This window comes from Papaver somniferum, chromosome 3 (assembly GCF_003573695.1).
Source record: "Papaver somniferum cultivar HN1 chromosome 3, ASM357369v1, whole genome shotgun sequence".
NCBI lineage: Eukaryota > Viridiplantae > Streptophyta > Magnoliopsida > Ranunculales > Papaveraceae > Papaver > Papaver somniferum.
In genome coordinates, this window is record NC_039360.1 from 26,889,667 (window position 1) to 26,896,778 (window position 7,112).

A 7,112-nucleotide genomic window follows, 5' to 3' on the forward strand; every position below is an offset into this window, starting at 1 on the left:
CGAGTTCCACCAATTCCACAGCCACACGACAGACTCATGTAGAGAATTAAAGAAAATGGTGCAAGACATGATCGACGAGGGAAATCTCCAGGAATATATTGCACAACCAGCAATACCACTCACTACAGGAGCGCCCATACATTGTGTGGAGATCCCTCGTGAAGCATAGTACTTAGGATGTAACACGTTATCACACTCAGCATTCATTGCTCCTATATCAAAAGGAAATATAACAGGGCAAATCCACAAGAGAAACTTCGAAGGTAATGAAGTTTTCAGTGTGGCCAGAGAACCTTCGATTGAGGAGTGTATGAAACTACTAAGGGTGCACACGGTACGGTTCGGCTCGGTTCTTGCCGAGACCGAGTACCTGTACCTTACACCCTTCGGTACCAAGAAAATGGACCGGTCCCGGTACCGAGTACCTCGGTTCCGGTTCCATTCTGGACCGATCGGTTCCGGTCGGTACCGGTACCGGTTCCGGTTCCATTTCAGGGGGGGAAAAAACAGAAACCTACTGCCCTGTTTTTTACTTTTTTACCTGTTTTTTTACCTATTTTTCAATATCTCAAAGCAACAACTAATAAGTAGCAATATTAATAGAAAACCAAACAAACAATGTCTTGAAAATCTTAAAAAAGAAGTAGCAGTAGTCACAGACACACACTAAGTCTTGAAAATGAGAAAATCTGATAAAAGAACAACTAGCAGTCTAGCAGTGCTGCAGTAGCCTTGAATATTGATCTTCTAATCCATGTCAGCAACACTTGTGGTGTCATCATTGTTGATAGGACCAAGTAACGCTGCAAAAAAATAATAATAGCAGTTAGTAACCATTAGACTATATCTATTACTGCCAAACACAAGTAATAATGTAATATGTTACCTTCTTCAATTTCAACATCATTATCTGGTATGTAATCAGATAGAAGATCAAGTTGTATTGGCTTCCTTAGCCAGCTTTGTGTGCAAAGCAATGCCTCAACTGTCCTTGTAGATAAAGAGCTTCTACAAGGACTTAAGACTCGCTTTCCTGTGCTAAAAGCAGACTCATAGGAAACAGAAGACACATGAATGGCTAATATGTCCTTAGCCATATGTCCAAGTATCTTATACTTTGTACTGTTGGTCTTCCACCAACCCAATAAGTCAAACTCCTCCTCATCATCTTCTCCTTCACCTTGTTCATACTCGTCAATGTAATATTTATCCAACTCTGTTTTTCCCTCATCATCATTTGGGCCTTTCTTGAACCTCTTACTCCTTGACATCAACTCTTTCATACGACTTGCCCTGTCACTGGTTTACTTACCACTGCTTTGGCTTGTCCCTGGATAGAACTACTTGACTCCTCATGAACTGAATAAACATCCTTATATTCTTCAAATAGAATCTTAAAATCCAACTTAACAAGCTTCATAACAGATTCAACTTTAGAAGAACTCTTCCCATACAAGAGATCAAGAGCAAATTGTAGTCCTTTTTCTTTCTCTCTAGGATCTAACAACATGGCAAAAAAGATTGTAGGGTTCATCTTTGCATAATCACCCCAATATTTGTTATACTTCTTAAACATTTTTCCAGCCATAGTAGCAATAAAAGGATCTTCATCTACATTATCTCTAAACTCAACTAGTTGCTCATATATGATAACTAATTGCCATAAGAAAGTGTTTGTTGTTACCTTAGTCGAGGCTGAAAATGCAACAGTGGCATCAAAGAATACTTTCAAACATTTGACAAGGCCTCTGGCAAACATCCAGTCCTCTTCACATGGAGCAGGTTTCCTCACTACTACCTTCTTCTTCTTCTTTTGTGCCTTCTTCTTCCCTGTCACCTCAACTTCTTCTTGTTCTTCTTCACTAAATTCTTCTTCTTCTTCACCAACATTAACATCAATATCAAAATCATTAGCATCAGGTAGATCTTTCTCACTCTGTTTTGGGTAATAAAACAACTGCCGATATTCCTTTTCATACCTTTCTAACCTAATAAATGCTTTTTCAAACACTTCTGCAGCCTGTAGCATCAAGAATGTGCTGTTCCACCTAGTCTTAACATCTAATATCAATGTTACCTTAGACTCTATTCCAACTAATTTTGCACAACGCTTAAGCTTAGCCAACCTAGATGGAGAACCTTTTATATACTTGACAACTGACCTGATTCTTGCAATTGATTTGTTGTAGACCCTCACAGCATCTTTTACCAAAAGTGCAAGTACATGAGCTGCACACCTTACCTGAAAAGGTGAATTCAAACAAGTATTAGATATTTTAATAAATAAGTAGAAAGTAAAATAAATAAATAAGTCATATGACTCATATTCATATACATATACTTACATGCAAGTACTTAGCTCTCTCTTCTGCCCCTGTCTTTGAAACAATACTAGTCTTCAAATAATCCATTGCTACCTTGTTGGCACTCACATTATCCAAAGTGACAGTAAACACATCTTTAATCTCCCAGTCTGACAAACACTTCTCTAACATCTCACCAATGTCAATTCCTTTGTGACCACTAACCTCACAAAACATAATAATTCTCTTTTGATACTTCCACTGCTGATCAATAAAGTGAACTGTTACACAGATGTAGTTGAAATTGTTTGGTGAAGTCCATGTGTATGTTGTCAAACTAACCCTCTGCTTGGTTTACTTGAAGTAATTTTTCAACTTTTCTTTCTCTAATACATACATGTCTAATAAACATCTATAAATAGTCATTCTACTTGGCACAACAAATCTAGGCTCTAAGACATGCATCATTCTCCTAAAACCTTCACCCTCAACTGCTCTAAATGACATCTCATCAATTATAATAAATTCAACAACTGCCATTTTACATTTATCCTGACTGAAATTAGTACATACTAACTGACCTTCATCCTCACCCAGTGCTGCAGGATTTAATGTCAGAGTTTGTTGTCCTTTTGGCTTTGGCTTGTTAGGATTCTGCTTGCATCTGTTGAAGTGCTTCCACATTCCACTTGTACCATTCTTTCCAGTATGAGCCTTTATCACCTTCTTGCAGTAATTGCATGCAGCATCTTGAACATTTAACCTCTTGAAATAATTCCAAACGTTAGAAGTTATCTTACTACCACCCTTTTGAGTAGAAGTAGCTTCTACATCTACTGCTGCTGTCTCTGGCTGTGCTGCTTCATTTGTTGGTTGCATTGAGGATCCAATAACTGTATCTGTGGCAGTGGTAGGTGTAGCAGTTGTAGGTGTAGGAGTAGCTGTTTCATGAGCTTGACTTGATGCATCCATGCCAGCTTATGACTGAAATGAAAAAAGAAATGAAATCAAACAAGAAATGAAATAAGAACTCAACTGAAGCATAAATGCATAAAGCATAACTGCACAAAATGAAGACCTTAAAGGAAATAAAGACATTGTATCATACATATAAAAGTTCATGAATATTAAAAACATTGTTCTAAGCATAAGTGCATAAGCATAAGTGCATAACTGCATAAGTTCTAAGCATAATTTCATTAAGCATAAGCATAACTGCATAACTGCATAAGTTACAACTTCTAAGCATTCCACAAGGTAGAAGTTCCATTTCTGGACATGTTAGCCCTATAAGTCCTTCCACAGTAATTGCAAGAAATGAAATGAAATGAAACAAGAGATGAAATAAGAACTCAACTGAAGCATAAATGCATAAAGCATGACTGCATAAAATGAAGACCTCAAAGGAAATAAAGACATTGTATCATACTTCATACATATAAAAGTTCATAAGCATAAGTGCATAACTGCATAAGTTCTAACTTCTAAGTTGGCACTTCCTGTATTTGAGCTCAGTGAATAAGACATAATACATGTGAACAGTGAACTAGTACATGAAATTTAACTATCTTCAATCCTTAAAGTGGACTAGTACATGAATAAGAAGAAGAAAACATGTAATCTAGTAAACAGTGGACAATCATTTATAGTGCTTCAATCATTTACTGTGAACTAGTACATGTGAACATTTAAAGTTTAGTAATTTGTGAAATCTGTTTAACATGTGCTTCTAGTACTTGTGTGACATGCAGTTAAGAAAGAACATAAAGTTCAGTAATCAGAAAGAGGCTATGTACAATGCGTTCCATAAAATTCTTTAGACAATGATTCCCATTCTATAGAAGAAGATAAAAATGTTCTACTGTTATGAAATTGTAAAGTTCAGGATTTTTCTACCTTGTGCAATTGATGCAGTCCTGCGGCTCCTGCCTTTGATAATGTACCTTGATTTTACTTGTCAGGCAATTGCTCTCAATTGGTCTCAATCTTTGGCCTGTAGAGTGGGGTAATGTAGCTTATGATCAGCAAAATCTGGCAACTCATTGCTTCTAAATTGCCACTCTTAACAATGACTGACCCAATCTTATACAGTCAATTAAAAACTCGTATATGAACACTAAATTTGGTGGTTAAGCTCAAAATTATAAAAAGATGCATTGAAATTGTATGATAAAATGCATGTTCTACTTCGATTTCCCAGAATTAAAATTAAAAGCTAATGAAACACAATTAGCCAGGAATTCAACAAACCCAAAATAGAGACACGGAAACAAAAGGCAAGAATACTTACAGAGGTAAGAGTGGGCTACACAAGGTTCTGTGAACTGGTTATCTAATTACTTGTGAAAATCCATACAAATACCTCTGGAAGTGAACAATTTAGCTTTCTATTTCAAGTATGATTCATAATAACTGTTCAAAAACATTCATCAATAGCCTTTAAACTAACTCAATCAAAAGAATGGTAAACTAAATATTCAGAGTCAAATTCAACACCCATGTTAACATTTTATCAGCATTCACAAAACTAAAAAACAACTATTAGTCTATTACAGAAATTTTTAGGTAACCCTAGCTTTAGAATAACATTTCCATCTTCACGGCTAAACTACTGCTCATGAATCAAAGATCTAAAAGCAAAAAAAATCATCCAAAAATGTGACAGAACACTAAAAGCATAGATTTAGCTTCAGAAGTGTAAAAGAAACAACATCCATATGAAGAAGAAAAAGATCTTACGGTGATTGCAGTGAATCCTTTAAGCCGCTACTCGCTATGAAGGTTTGGTGGGAGATGAAGAAAATCCTTTAAGCCGCTACTCGCTAGAGAAAACAAAAATCCGTTAATCTCAATCACAGATTCAGTGATTCACAGACATGCATACAAAAATTAAAATCAAAAAATTAAAAATTACTTACCACCGGAATTGTTCTTCTAATTTTCTTCACACCGGAATTAAAAACGAAGAGACAGACGAAGTAATACGGTTTGAACTTTTAATCGTTTGATTGAAGGTTAACAGAGAAGATGAAGATCAGAAGAAGGGGAGAATTTCTTCTCCTTCTCAGAGAGAAGTACTGAGAAGAGGCGAGAAAAAATTAAGGGAACTGAAACCCTAATAATTTCTTCTCCTTCTCACAGTGAGCTTATATACCCCCTATTAATCCAATGGCTGAGACAGATCCCTTATCCCCTAAATCTAACGGTCAAAATTATTCGGGACTTCGGTACGGTACGGGACGGTTCATGTGTTGGACCGTGTACCTGTACCCCCAGAGTTCGGTTCCTATTTTTGGGACCGGTACTTGTACCTTGTACCTCGGTTCGGTCCAAAATCAGGTACGGTTCCATCGGTTCCGGTTCGGTCCGTCGGTCCGGCTTGGTTCCTGTGCACCCTTAGAAACTACCCATCAGTTTCTCAGCCTCGGAGGCACCTGATGGAGGATGAAACCACAACGACCCACTAGTGGTCAAGATGGCCATTGCACTTCCCGAGCACGAAGGGGAAGAAGGAAAACCTAGAGCACTACCATGGGCAATTCCCAAAATCTTGATAGACGGAGGTATTATGTCGAAATTTTATTCTATGAGACATTCAAACAAATGGGCCTTGGATACGAGTACCTTATACCCTCTACCTACAACATATTTGGATTCAATGTCTCATCTACCCGCCCAGGAGGAGAAGTAACTCTGGAGGTTCGTGTAGGAACGATCCTTACACTCACCACATTCTGCATAGTGGACGATCCTGGATCCATGGGATCAAATGGGTTGCCTCGACGTACCATCAGAAACTAAGATTTCCTACACCCGGTGGAATCGCCGAAATCCAAGGCGATTCAGACGAAGCTAAATACTGCTACAATATGGACGTACAAAATGATGAGAAAATGGTGAATTCGTCAAAATCCAAGAAGGATAAGGCAAGGGACAAAGAAAGTGCAAATGTCTACATGACGAGCACGAACACGGCTGAGAGCTCGGACGTTACACCTGACTCGAAAACAAACATGCCCAATTATGGGGAAGGAAGATTGAAACCCCAAATCACAAGAGTAACATCGGGCGACTCATTGATGTAACACCTAGTTTAGAATTGCTATCACTGATGGATAGCTACTCTGGGTACAAGCACATCCTCTTTGACGAAGAAGCTAGGGGCAGCACCTCACAAGGTCCCCTCGATAAAGACACAACGTATGACCTAAAAACAAAGAAACAAAGGCGGAAGGAAAGATACTTGTGCCTTCGGTGCAAGAAAAGGTAGGCGAGAGAGTCTTCGTCTACTTAACTACTACCAACATATCCATTGGTGCGGTAATGACCCAAATCAAGGAAAATACAGAAAGACGGGTCCATTCCATAAGGAGAAATCTGAAAACAACATAAAAGGATTACTCGAAGAAGGAGAAAGTTATATTATCACTGATATATTCCACGCATAAGTGGCGAAACCACTTCCAAAAGCACGTTGTGACTGTTGTCACTAGAAACGTGACAGAGTTCAAGCATGACCATACTAACGACACCAAAAGGGTATCCAGATGGAAGGTCCAAATCGGACAGCTTAGAATCAAGTACCAACCCTGGTCAATATCACCAGGAAACAATAAAAAAATTTCTGACCAAAAGGACGAATGAGAACGTCCAGAAGAAAAAATAAGAGGATTGACACGTCCTACAAATCTAGGGCCTACCCCCTATCTTCGGCCATGCATCGCAAGACGAGGTGGTCTCGAAGCAATCCTGCAAAATGATACAAAATCTTGAATAACTGGCAATGACCACTATACAACATGGATACAA

General features: G+C 38.2%; 1 long non-coding RNA gene across 1 annotated transcript; it reads right to left on the reverse strand.

Moving 5' to 3' along the window:
* Positions 1 to 4,226: 4,226 nt before the first annotated feature.
* Positions 4,227 to 5,390, reverse strand: LOC113361063. Its single transcript, XR_003364928.1, has 3 exons — positions 5,222 to 5,390; positions 5,043 to 5,125; positions 4,227 to 4,296 (listed from the first exon to the last, which is right to left on the reverse strand). It is a non-coding gene; the product is annotated as an uncharacterized LOC113361063 (long non-coding RNA).
* Between the last annotated feature and the right edge of the window lie 1,722 nt (positions 5,391 to 7,112).